At 34.6% G+C, this 14,105-nt stretch overlaps 1 long non-coding RNA gene across 1 annotated transcript in view; it reads left to right on the top strand.

Annotated features, from left to right (window-relative positions):
- LOC108497359 overlaps window positions 1–12,140 on the top strand; it is a 37,246-nt gene extending 25,106 nt beyond the window's left edge. The window contains exons 3-4 of the long non-coding RNA XR_001874774.1: window positions 11,287–11,478; window positions 11,961–12,140. This is a non-coding gene — a long non-coding RNA (uncharacterized LOC108497359). The remainder of the gene's footprint in view (window positions 1–11,286; window positions 11,479–11,960) is intronic.
- Window positions 12,141–14,105: the final 1,965 nt, after the last annotated feature.

Raw genomic sequence — 14,105 nt, forward strand, 5'->3', positions numbered from 1 at the left:
TATTCCTCTTCAGCTATTAATGAACAATACCTGCTGAGGACATATTGTCTGTGATCATTTGCACAAGTGTACTTTCTGCCAAGCACATGTACACTACTGCTTGAGTGAAATAATTTTTCTGACTTATAAAAGATGAACTAATTGTTGCTATGGTAGTATGTAGAATCAGGCTGAAGCTATTAGAATTTAGATTAGTGTGCTGGTTTCGGCTGAGGTAGAGTTAATTTTCTTCACAGTATATGGCATGGGCCTGTGTTTCGGATTTGTGCTGGGAATATTGTTGATAATTCCAGGATTTCTTCATTACTGCTGAGCAGCACTTATGAAGAGTCAAGGCCTTTTCTGCTTCTCACCCCACCCCTCCAGCGAGGGAGCTGGGAGGGGACAGAGCTGGGACAGCTGATCCCCACTGGCCAAAGGGACATTCCATACTATATGGCATCATGTTCAGTGTGTAAAATGCGAGAAAAAAAAGGAAGGGATGGGATATTTGGAGTGATGGCATTTGTCTTCCCAAGTCACTCTTACACATGATGGAGCTGCTTTTGTGGGGATGGTTGAACATTCACCCACCCATAGGAAGTAGTGAATTAATTCCCTGTTTTTCTTTGCTTTCATGTGTAGCTTTTGCTTTACAGTGTCTTTATCTCAACATGTCTTCCCTCTTATGATTCTCTCCCCATCCCACTCTGAATGAGTGGCTTGTGGGACTTAGTTGCTGGCTGGGGTTAAACTACAACAATCAGTCTGAGTTCTTTAAATTTAAGTCATTTTTTTTTAACCATGATATGGGAAAAGAGAAAGATTTGTGTGTACTGCAAAAATCTCCACAGAGGCTTAAGCCATCAAAAACTTTTTTAATAACTAGTTTTTGAACAGTGTTGTATCACAGTATCACAGTCCTTTCAACATATATATTTCAGGTAAAATATTATTGCAGATTTTTAATGATTTTCCTGTAAGGAGTGAAAGGCCTGATTTTTTTAATCAGGGTGGAATTTCCATTTGAAGCAAGAGCAGCTGTGTACATAGGAAAAATCTTACTTTGCCTTGCAACTGAATACAAAATAAACCATTTAAAAATAATATAATAGAGCTGATTGTGAGTCTTTATTTATATACGGACAGTGCTCTGAAGCCATTGCAAATTATAGATCTTTCAAATATGGATAGGCCTTACCCTGACACAAAATGAATGGAGAAGCAAGATTAGGGCAATAACGATAGTCTTCCGGTCACACCAGTCATATGGATCATTTGATTGTGCTCAGCCCTCTAATATTTCTAAGTCAGCCACATATGTTTTAAATCTACCATTGCAATTATTTTTAAATCAATTACGTCAGTTTTAAATCTACTGTGGCAAATCACATGATTTCGCTGGAGGTTCCCAAATCACCTTGATGTGGCTGTCTAGCATTTCTCACATTTTCAACTCACGATTTTAACCAAATAAAAATTTTTACATGCCTTTTCTACTTTTCGTCAATCCTCCATCATCATTAGAGGCAATTCAAATGAAAATGCTGTCCTATTTTTCAGGACATTTTATAGCTATATACTTCTCTTCATCTTTCTCCTCGTGAAGGTTGCCTTACAAGTGAATAGGATGTTATTGTTTCCTGTCACTTTACTGAAATAGCTCTTGGTAGTTATCATTTCCACAAGATGACTTTCCTGATAATCTGCAAATATTAGTATTCAAAGCATCTTTCAATTTTGTCCTCACTGAATATCCATGTACACAGACCAAAAGCCAGTGAGTAGTGCTCAAATTGCATGGTGGATCAGTTATGTTCTGCACTTCTTGTGATATTTCTCAAAATGGTTTCATGAGCCTAAAAGATCCTGGAGACAGGATATGTGATTTCCGATAGTGTTAGAATATGTTACAAAAACATTTTGAAATCCATTAATTTGACATGAAAAAGCTACATAGCTGACTTTTGGGTTAAAAACATCTAATGATGTTCTACAAATTCTAAACCATTACTAACCCAAATTATTAGTATTTCAGATTTACAGTGTGTGCCCCAATTCAACAAGATAATTAAACATATGAATAGTTTTAAACATTTAAGCAGTTTATGCTGAACAGATTAAAATCACTTTGCGGTATTGGAATGTTTAAATATCTTTATGAATTGGAATCTAAATTTACTGCTTAAGTATATATGTCTTTTTGTAGAAATGCCCATCTTTTAAAACTGAATATTTAAATGATAAATACTGGTTTGTGACTCTGATTTGGTACTTGTGTTTGGAAAAAATACTTTTCAATTCAAGCTCATGCTTCTCACACTGTGCAATTGTGTTCAAAATACTGCAGTTATTTTATTTTAAAATTACATCAGTGATATAAATACTGAGATTTTAAATTGCTAACGATAGTCTTCACAGGTAAAAGTGAATAGATTAGACCATTTATTTGAATACATAGTTTGCTTTTTACTTCCTGATCACATGCTCTGCCATGATATCTTTTAATCAGCAAATGTAAAGAATAATCAAGAGAAATATGTATGTGATGGAGCAAGCAAAAAAGCAGCAGGATATTTTTCACACTGGAGTGTGGTGCAAGACCAAAAAAGATGTTTAGTGCAAGACCAAAAAAGATGTTTAGTAGGAATGTGCTCTGGTGGTTTCTCCTCATTGCCTACTAGCAAAAAAACTCGAGAATCTGGAATAATATATGAAGCAAATTTTGTCTTCTGCTGAAACATTCAGAATTATAAATATTCTGTGTTCTTGTTCACTCATGACAAACTGAGGGAAAAACTAATGTGAGTAAATGTGTATGTTAATTATTTAAGGCTGTGGTTTATATAAAGGTGATACCAATAGTACAATCATATTTGCTCAGGATACTAAGGAATATCAGTGCCCATTGTTGCATTTCCGTATGAATTCTCTTAAGTGCCATAAGTTGAATGGCTAAATTTTCTTGTCTTTTTAAACAAAAATATTTACTGTAATCCATCTTTAGATGCAATAATAATTTGATATCCATTAATTTAACTAATTCTACTGTAATTCATTTTGTATGAAAATTTTGGAGAAAAAGTTTCTCTTATCCCCAGGCTTTGTGTCATTCTTTACAACACCTTGACACAACAATAACCAATTCTGCAACTGGAATTTAGTAGCTTCCTAAGAACTAATTTTTTATATCCCATGAAACATAAGAGAATATTGGCAATTCTAGTTCACAATGGGATTAGATAATTTTTGTATATTTTTTTATAATTTTAATTTTTCAGTGACCCATTCCTTAAAATAAACAAAAATCTACCAACAAAACAAACCAAGAGAAGAAAGAAAAATGAAAAAAAAAAAAAGAAAAAGAGGAATGAAGAACCCCCATTCTCATGGAATATATCTTTTTAGACATACAAACAGAAATTTCAGCCTAGTATTGAAAACTATTTCCCAGTGACATTTCTTGTCAAAATTGATGTTTTTCTACAAACAGAGAAACTAAACAGAAGTTTTGATTGATAGGAAATTGCCAACTACATGTAACTACAGTACTTCTACTGAAGCAGTAAACATAAAGGAATTATATGCCTCATTTTGAGATCAAAAGTGTTTCATACTCAAATACATCATATACCATTGTCGAATGGTGCTTTGGAAATAAACATTTGACTGGCAAACTGAAAATTTATGATGCTTTTTTTCACCTCTCATCTGCACTACTTCTCATGTATGAATTTGCCTATTGTATGGTCAGAAATACATACTTTCCTTTGGTGCTGTCCTTGAGCTGTGAAATTATGGATGGCTGGAGAAGAACAGCAAAATTGAGCTAGAAGCAATGCAAAAGACACAAAAAACCCTCATAGGTGTTTGGAAAATAGGAGTTCTGTGATGCTTATGAAAAGATAATGCACAAGAGGATAGTAAATAGGAAAGCACTTTTCAAGTGCATTAGAGGTATCAAACTTCATTTTAACTGGTATAAGCTGAAGTAGAACAGTGGCAAGACAGGCTCATAGTTCATGTATTTGAAGAGAACAAATGTCAGGCTATCAAAACACAAGCAAGGTGAAAATGGTAACTGCTTGCAGTATCATTGACTATGAAAACTTGCATAAACTGCCAAATCCTGAGGCAGATTGTAGTGAACTAACCTATAGATTTAATGTTCAGTTGTCTGTCACCTAGTAAAAATCACAGAATCTTAAGTAGTTATTTCTGGATAAATCAAATCCTTGAAAATAAGACCTAAGTCTACAAACCCTTCATATTTGCATTAGGAACATTTTTTCTGCTAAGAAAACAGGGATTTCTCTGCATGTAACTGGGTTAGTTTCTACCTGTTCAGGCTCCAGAGATAACTCACCCAATTTGTTTTCTTATATAGACTAAAACGAGAAGTGAGGATGTGGAGAGCTGCAGAGAGGGGTGGGAGAGATGGTGTGTTCTGAACATGCAGGAATTAAAAAAAATTAAGAATGGCTATGCTAAATCAGACCTAAAATCCATTTAGGCCAGTATCTCCAACTGTCATCTAAGGAAAAACAGAATAGGACAAGCTCATAGCAATATTCCTCTATTCTGTTGTCCCAGCCCCCAAGGGTTCATAGCTCAGACACAGATTACGTAATTTACAATGATTTACTTTTCTAAAATATACTCAAAGTATAAACAAAAAAAATTGAAATATCATCTTGCTTTTATGAGAAAAATGACAGTAACAATTATGAGTGTTTCTCTGCTGAAGAAACAATTCTTTTCAAAGTTCTCAGGACAATATTTTGTCCTGTCTTTAATGTCAGTATTTGCTTAAATTATGAATAAATAAAGAAAACTATTTTTTATTTACAGAGAATACGTAAGACACATATTCACATATGTAACTCAAGAATTTTCACCTCAAAAAAGGAAAATATTAACAAGACAAAAAAAGAAAAAATAAGTAAATTATCATCAATATTTTGCTAGACTTGGGATATAACATACAACAGTTTTGTATCTACTGCTTTTTTGAATTCATGCCTGTGTCACTGAAGTGGTTACACTTTTTTTCTCTTGTACAAAACAGTCCCTCATGATACATATAAAAATGAGGAAAAAGGTACTGCTTAGTTGTTTTTTTTTAATTTATTAGAATCATGAAATCATAAACACCCCCCTGTCATGGCTCAAAGCACAATCCAACCTGGCCTGGAAGACTTCCAGGGGTGGGACATCCACAACTTCTCTGGGCAACCTGTTCCAGTGGCTTACCACCCTTACAATAAAGAATTTCTTCCTGCTATCTAACCTAAAACTACACTCATTCAGTTCAAAGCCTTTACCCCTGTCCTATCGCTAGAGGCACTTGTAAAAAGTCCCTCTCTAGCTTGACCTGCTGGACACACTTCTTTTTATACAGCCCAGGACACAGTTGGCTTTCTGGGCTGCAAGTGCACTTTACCAGGTCATGTTGGATTTCTCATCAACAAACACCCCCCATTATTTCGTGCATTAATTCCTGATATAAAGTATTCATAATAGTTAATATGAAATAGAAGCACAGTTTATATTAGTATAGTATACTTTTTGCATTTTTCAGCCAAACCATGCAAAAAATAAGGATGGTTATGGGGTAAAAAGGAAAAGCTTGGGCAGAAATTCCAGAATGAAATTGAGACCACAAAAACTCAGCAATGCTAAGGCAGAAAACTTTTATATTTCTATATCTCACTGTAACTGTGAATCCTACACCTTAACAAGATAAAATAACATTATCAACAACATACATGTTGCAATAGAAGATTTCTTTGAAACTCTCTCTTGGTTACAGTCCTGTTATTTCTCTATTATACCCAAGAGCCAGCAGATATATGGTACATTGCACCAGTTAACAATAGCTTTCTATGGTTTGTTTTCTGAAAGAACCTTGATGCTCTTCTATTGTATTTCCTTTCCTTCTTGTAAATGATTTAGTAAAATTATTAAGTATTTCTTTTCTAAAAGAGGGTGTACTGGTCAGGATTTTTTTAAATAAAAGTGTCTGGTATGTAGATATCATTGATTTTAGCATGTTCTGAAGATTCTAAGGCAAGAGTATATGGAAAGAGTTTAATGTAATTTCCTTGCTTTTCTTTACTCTTAGGTAATCTAAGTTGCAGAAATGCAAGCTGATTAACCAAATTATTCATCAGGACAATACTTTTTTTTGCCTTCAATAGTGTGCATAGGAAGCAGTAAAACAAGCAAACACTTGTATAGTTTTATATAGCCTGATAGACTAAAAGAAAACTCTCTTGGCAGCAGGTGGTGGACGCAACGAGGATATAGCAATGAACATAAAGAGAACTGGTGAGCAACAATTAGTAAGAAAAGTACATTGTTTCCCCATTTGGTACTTTGTAACTTATACAACCACATCTAGGGAAGTCATTATCATACCAACAGTCACATGATTCTTTCCTGAAAATGGAAGAAAGATATCTGAAATCTTGCACGAAAATATTTTTCCCTCTACCAGAATGTAGATATTAAAAGCAAATATGTGTATGCATATTCTGAGATGAATTTATATTGCACAGGTGATGAAATGTTGAGGAAAATATATTTTCATTTTCCTGTTTAGGAGCATGATTCTGTGATATGCCTATGTAAAACAGTCTCATTAAGTAGTTAAGTAGACAGAATATTTGATGAGAAAACCTAGTTAGTTGAGGTCTAGATCCAGAAACTGAGAGTTGGGCATAATTGTGCTAAATTTTGCAGGATTAGGGGCAGAGTACCTTCAGTACAATATAATATTTCCAGGTTATGTTATCAGACTCTGATCCTAGCAAGAGCCCTGAATCTTCCAGTTTTCCAGGTTTTAGCTCTCCTGGTATTTGCAAAGACATGATCATTGACTGTGTATCTCTGTTTATAAGGATTTTCCATGCTGTGCATAAACACGGTGGAATTGTCTTAACTTGCAAGTACCTCCAATATAAAATAAACAAGACAAGACAATACAACTGATCCTTGGTTTACTTTATGGAGTAATTAGGTAAGGCATACTCCACAGCCACATGTTAAAGTTAGCATGATACTTGAACATAAGCCATCGCCATCCATATTAATTGCAAAGCTGAGATCAGTTTTGTATCAGACTTCAGCCTCTGCCTTGTCTCACTTTTTTAATGGTCCTGATTTCTTATGGTGACATGCCTAGTTACATTTAGACACGGGACACCTATAACCATTCATCTGAAGTTTAAATGGGCGAAAAATGCACATGGAGGAACTGTAAGGTGTAAATTAGTTATGGTACAATACCTTAGCTTATACCCCTGAATTTCCACAACACGTAGTTCCTAGACATAAGGAATGGGTGTAAGAAACTTTAAAGCTTAATTAAGCTTAAGTAAGTACACAATTGTCTGTTTTATCCGTAAGCAACAAATTGTCCCTGATGGCCAAAAGTCAGTTTGCTACATTACTGTATTTGACAAAACAGTATAAAGGACAAGTGAGTGAGGGAGCGAGTGTGTGGTATAATCAAGCAGGGTAGAAACACTGAACTTGTTGATTCTTAAACAGAATCCAGTATCCAGATCTGCTACAGGTTGTCATTTATCCATTCTCATCTATGACAGCTACTCGAATATTTTAGCAAGTAATTTCTATTTATCACAATTTCCTACCCTAGACAGAAACACGCACTTTTCTTCAAAAGACAGTAAGGAGCACAAAAGTAATCCAGTCATTTTGCCTGTATACACTGATCTCATGACTTCTATGTCATACTCCTTGTCAGCTAACACAGAAGAGCAAAGTGATTCTGCTTACAGGTTCCTATTTAATAACACCTCATTTAAGAAAAGAAAAGAAATGGCTATGTAGGAGGACTAGTGAAATTGCTAGTGAAATTGTTTTGCTATAAAAGAAGACTAGTAAAACAGCGAAGTAAGAAAATATGTGTAATATTCCATCTGCTCTTTTACTATTTCATTGTAGCCTTGTATATGAGTAGAAGCATTAGAAGGAAACTAGAAGCAGGGCCTGAGGTACCTGAAGTGCATCTCCATTTCCTCCAGAACAGGACACATGTTTGTATTCCACAGAATTTTTCAGTAGACTCCTTTCCCAACACAACCTTAATTGTATTTTCACTCTGACACTAACCATAGCAGAGACTGTTCCTGTTTTCGATGTCAATGGACTCTTCATGGATTTTGATAGTTGTGTGCATGATGGTGTAGAACTCACTCCATCATTTGTCAGTTCATCTCTTTTCTTGGGCTTGGATTATGCACTCCAGGATATTAAGCCAGGGTGCTTCACCTATACTCAATATTTATTGGACAAGTATTCCCACTAAAATCTAGTGATCAAGTCTTCCGTTCAGTTTAAGACAGTTAACCTGTTATCTAGATGTGAAGGAAAATAAGGTTGCTTGCTTTGCCTTTCTTGGTCCACTGTCATGGTACCTCGTTATAGGTCTGTAAGAAATTCTTGTGCTCTTGTAAATGCAGGTTTTCCTTAAAGGTTAAATGTCCCTTTTCCTGACAGATTTTCTATAAGTATAGTGTTACAGTGGCTTAATAGTTCTAGTTCAGCTTTGCAACAAGGAAAGCTTAGACAGGTGTCTCAAGAGAAAAAATCCTCTAAAAATACGCTTGCAGAAATGTTGTACTAAGTGTTGAAAATTGGTTAAATTACTTGCAGTAGGTGGGGGCACATAATTCTGTTTTCTTCTTTTCCAAATCCTATGACTCATGTTCACCTTCATAAAAGTTATTTTTGCTTTGGGAACCACTACAGTTCATCTTTGCTTCTTCCAGCACTTCATAATCACTTAGTAGTAAATCATCTGGACCCAACTCACTGACCTCATGTATTGGTTCATCAACCTCTTTCTTTGCCATGTTAAATCATTTGTAAAGTTAAATAAAGAAAATGAGGGAAATTATTGTGAATTCATGAACACATAAAAAATTAACTCCAAGAATATAATTCAACTGGCAAAGGTGAGTGATATATATTTATTTTAAATTGTTTTTGTCAGAATATTCTATTAAATTAAATAAAAAAGTTACAATTTAATGACATTATTTAATTCTGTCTATTTAAATGGCTTGATTCATTACTTATTTAAAGCAGAGATTATCTAGTTTGAAATGAATGTGCAATTAAATCCATCTCTAAGTTGATTTGTATTATGCACTGCAAAATTCATGGCTTACTAGGTACCTTGTTTATTATTTTGAATGGGCTGCAACCAGGTACGTCAGGAAATTGTAACAAACTCATGCAATGAGGTTGCTCCCTCACCTTCCAAAACCTCACTGGATGCAATACTTACCCTCTGGCATAGCGTTTTCCAGATTTGGAGCCATTCCTATCAAGAAACTGGGCAACCTGCTGGCAGACTTTGGCCCATTGTCTTTGCACTTCCTACTTGCTACCTCTTAAGTATGTAATTAAGTTGCCTGTGGCTTTTGTTTCTCAAATATGCATTCATCCGATATGTGAAGGGTGAGGGGAACACTCAGACCATCATTTTTAGTCTTCAATTTTCCCATTAGAAAGAAAATTTAAATTGGTGCTGTGCTGATGATTTATTGCAGGAAGGAACACAATTTACACAGAGAAAAGTGAGATTTTAATTTTACACAGTTCACTAGCAGCATATTCACATGTTCTGCCTATAGGTATCGCAGTAAAGATGACAGTGTGGTTTTGTTTTCTAATAAGGGGAAAACATAAAGCTTATTCTCACTTTTAATATATTATTCTAATGCATTTTCTGTGCAATAAAAAGGAGTTTTCTAATCAATTTATATTATTATATTAAAGAAATTTACACTTTTAAAATATTTGAAGCTGCTTGCATATGACACTGACATATATCTAACCATATCATAAAATATCCTGGCACACAATGGTGCATTTATAGTAATAGTTAAAAATGTTTATTTTGCATTTCTAAATCACATAAATAATTTTCCAAAGTCACCTAAATGCTGTTGCTTGCAATCAACCCTTTGGAGCTGTCAAGTTAAGAACTCCTGCTGTTTGTACTAATGTGTTTTGCATTATTATCTCGGTTCAGATGATGTTGATTTGTGAGTCAAAATGTTAATTAATTAAATAAACAATATACATCGTTGACTTGTATTAGACTTGTGTTATTTCTATGTCATGCTGCCACACATTTATTTAATCTCTGGGTTAAAAATACAGTCTTCTCTTTAGGATGAGACAGAAAGATGTTGATGGACGGAACTATCTAGGACATATGGAATGTCTAAATGCACTGTTACAATTTAAATGCAACCAAATTATGGGAGTTTTTTATTATTAACTGAAAAGTTATTTAATTGTCTTCTGTGAGAAAACTCTGAATGAATCTTCTGGAAGGGATTTGATATTTCCTTTTTTTGTGTTATATACTTAGCAATTTGGAGTTAAATTTACCAGATAGCACATGATAGCATATGCTGTTTCATGTGGGATACTGTGGTTTTTTCCAGAGTCTATTTTACTTCTATTTTACTTCAGGCACTTAAATTTATCCCCTATACAAAGGAAAGAGAAGAGTACTTGCATAGTTAGTAAGCCTTTGCTAGTTCACATTTTCAGGAAAGAAAGCATCTGGAATTACATATAATGATTTCTGGAAGAACAGGATATAATTATTCCTTCACTCTAAAAGACATTGTGAGTGCTCGAATCAGTATCATCTAAACCATTTTTTTCTGATGAGCTAATCTGTCTGCTACCAAGTTGGTCACATCTAGTGTTGTAATGGAAGTAAAGATCATTAAAAGGACAAAATTCCACAAATACAAACTTAAAAGTTTACTATTACATGAAAAGAATCCCATGGCACAATAACTTTAGTGAATAGTAATTATTACACACTTTCCATAAAAATTAAAAAAAAAAACCTGACTGGAATTCTTATGTAGACAGTACTTTGGTAAGGTAAAGGCATATAAGAGCTGGTTATCCAGATCTTCGGTTTTAAATTTTGCTTGCCAAAAAATCTTTTGTAATAGTGTTTTTATTTTCTTTCCTGCAAGTAAATGGAAAAAAAGCACCTATTGGTTTTGGAGGTGTTTTTTTCAGTAATTTTTTTTCATTATCGATTATTTATTCTTGATGACAAAATGGTAAAAGGAAGACAAAAAAAAAAACCACCAAAAAAGGAAGTGGAGAAGGAAAGCAAAGTCCTTTTCCTCCCACAGAAATTAATGCCCAAACTTGTCCAAACCAGTCAGTGTGACGTTTTTAAAATCTCTGCAATCGAATCACTTTTTTCAACATTTTTTCTCCTATTTCCTTTAGATTTTCTCTTTATGTCACCATTCTGTACAAAAGTGAGCAAAAGGCCTTATGAATGGACAGGTAGAAGAGCGATTTCTAATGAAGATGGATGTGTTGTTACTGCTGTGTAGCAGAGCATTAAACTTTCTGACACAGGCTGAAGTCACCACATTATAACAGCCTAAAAAGACGTGCAGTGATGGGTAAAAGAAGGTAAGTAAAAGAAGATCTAGTTAAACGCTGAAAAACGCCATTCTGACACATACATTTGAATACTGAATGAAGTAGTACAGCCTTAGAATATTATCTTTAATTTTGGTCTACTTTACCTGTTATGGTTTATATTGGTCATCCAGGTGTGATATTCCTCTGATACTCTGTAATATTACTCAATTTCTTTTGGTATTTTTCCATTTGCTATTATAACTGTATAAATAAAGAATAAGGCTGAAATATTGGTTCTTTTAATAAATACAGATTTTATTTTAATAGTGATTTTACTGAGCCAGCTAGTCTTTATTTACCTAGTGTTTTTGTTTAGGTCAAAAAAATCCTCCATGCATTTAAACAGCTGAGGCTTTGCAATATATTCAGGAAGATCTGCCTTAAAGTGGTACTGAATCATTGTTTTTGCTAGTTTAAATAGATTGCTCAAAGTTGGCAAAATTACTTTAAGAGTTTTCTTTGCTGGATAGGTCTTCCTGTACAGACCCCACAGGAAGAGCAGGAGACCTTCAAAGAGGAGAGATTCTGTCTACTACATCAACAGCAAAACATTAACAGCTGGGAATCTGGAGAAGATGAGGAAAACAACATTAGGAAGCAAGACTGAGAATCAATGGCAAATAAGGAAAAAAGATTTTTAAGTTAATAAATAAGCAATTAAATATGAGAAAAATGGGAACTACCTTCTAGTTTTATGTTGATTTTTAATATCAGCTATTCTAGAACAAGGATGCAGCACATATCCACTTACACTCTTAATGGATCTGCCCAAATCTTTATCTGTTTATCAATAAGATAAAAAACAAAGTTCCAAAGCCACTAAAGTAACAGTGTGTTTTATTGGATTTCACAGAAAAAACATTTTGTCATACATGCCTTCACACTGTTGATACTTTCAGTGTTTTGCTTAAAAACCATTAAAATAAAGTCACTTTCTCTCTAAATAGCTATTACAGGCTGCTTTGTGGAACTAACATTTTTCAAAGTCATGAAGAAAGCTGAAAAAGTTGCTAATATTCATATTGAGAAACCACGTTTTTTTCCAACAATATTCATTCTTTTATCCTTTTTTTTCTATGAACTTACATACTTTCTCCTTTACTCTCTCTGAAGCACTTGGGAAAGTTTAATAATGGCTATCACATGGTGTTCCAGAACCTTTTACAGAGACCCAAATTAAGAGAACACTATGTTATGCAAATATCCAGGTATTTCAGGTATGATGATTAATTTCCTCCTAAAGCTGAGGAGATAAGAGACGTGTGAGTGGCATGTGCATAGCTGTAGATACAATCCTAGTTAGGGGGTACCTTACTCATTATTGCACATTATGATTGTCATTAAATGCCTCCACATCCCACATTGAAACTGGGTTAATGTTCTCCCATAGCAATCAGGTCTTATGTTTTCTCCCTTTTTATTGTGTATCAACAAACTCAGGGATTTTTGCTTTAGGTCTTTCATGAGTGTTGAGAGATTCTAACCTCTGGTTTGACTCAAATAAGCAGCAAATTTAACCTGATATTTACAGAGGTAAACATTTTATCCAATACTCAAGGAAAAACTTCCAGCACAGAGACCAAGTCTGATTTTTCCATACTCCTCCTCCTCACTAAAAGCTGGATTCCTACATGCATGGCTATCATTACAATGCATGAACATCTCCTCCAATTCTTTCTATTCTTGCAAGACCTTTTTTGGGTGTTGTTGGGCAGCTATTGCACCATTTGTACAGGTGCATGGAAACTTATGTCAGTATTTTCTACGGAATTAATGACATAGATGTTACATAATAGACCATTGCTCACCAAAGACTGTTGAATCTTCATTCATCAGGTTATATGAAAATCTGTCCTTTGCAAGCAACTGATGTGAACTCAGGCACCTATTTCAGATCTTTGTGCAGATTCTCTGTGGCTCAAAAATTCCTTGTGATTTTTTAAGTGGACTCTTGGTATCCTCTAGAAACTGCCAGAGAATTCCAGATTTTTTTTTCATGTTACTGTTTATGCAGTAATTCTGAGCAGCAAATAATTTCTGTAGTGGCAGATATTTCTGCTTAGTTAAGGTATACCTACATGACCAAACTCTGCTGTATTTTTGAACTACAAGAGCCAAGTTCATCAGACGGTGGATAGCCATGCCAGCACAGAGTTTTGCTTATAGGAATAAAGTCCTTCTGAGAGGGTATTTGGTTGCTATTGCAACACTTCTGCATTTTCAGTAAGCATTTTGGTGTCCAAGGGATCTTACTCATCTCAGCCTACTCAGGACAATGTTAACAGCAGTTTGGAATTCATCTGTTAATCTGTTTTCCTTCATCTTTAGCACACTGCTGCCTGGGCAGGAGGTGACAAATAATGAAAGATAAAATATGTGGATGGTTTATTCTGTGGCTGTGCACAGTCCTCCACAAAGGCATTAGCTGGCATGGTGCTTGTTCAACATCCTATTTTCCTTATATTTTCAAATCTATCAAAACAACCTCCTGATTTATTTAGAAGGTCTGGAGATTACTTCAGCAGTGAGGTTTATTGTATCTTCATTGCACATGACAGGTCTACTTACCACTGGTCTCTTTGTTCAAAGTAAGGGAAGAAAAAAGAAGCAGTTCT

This window comes from Lepidothrix coronata, unplaced genomic scaffold (assembly GCF_001604755.1).
Source record: "Lepidothrix coronata isolate B3197 unplaced genomic scaffold, Lepidothrix_coronata-1.0 Scaffold47, whole genome shotgun sequence".
In the NCBI taxonomy this organism is placed as follows: Eukaryota; Metazoa; Chordata; class Aves; order Passeriformes; family Pipridae; genus Lepidothrix; species Lepidothrix coronata.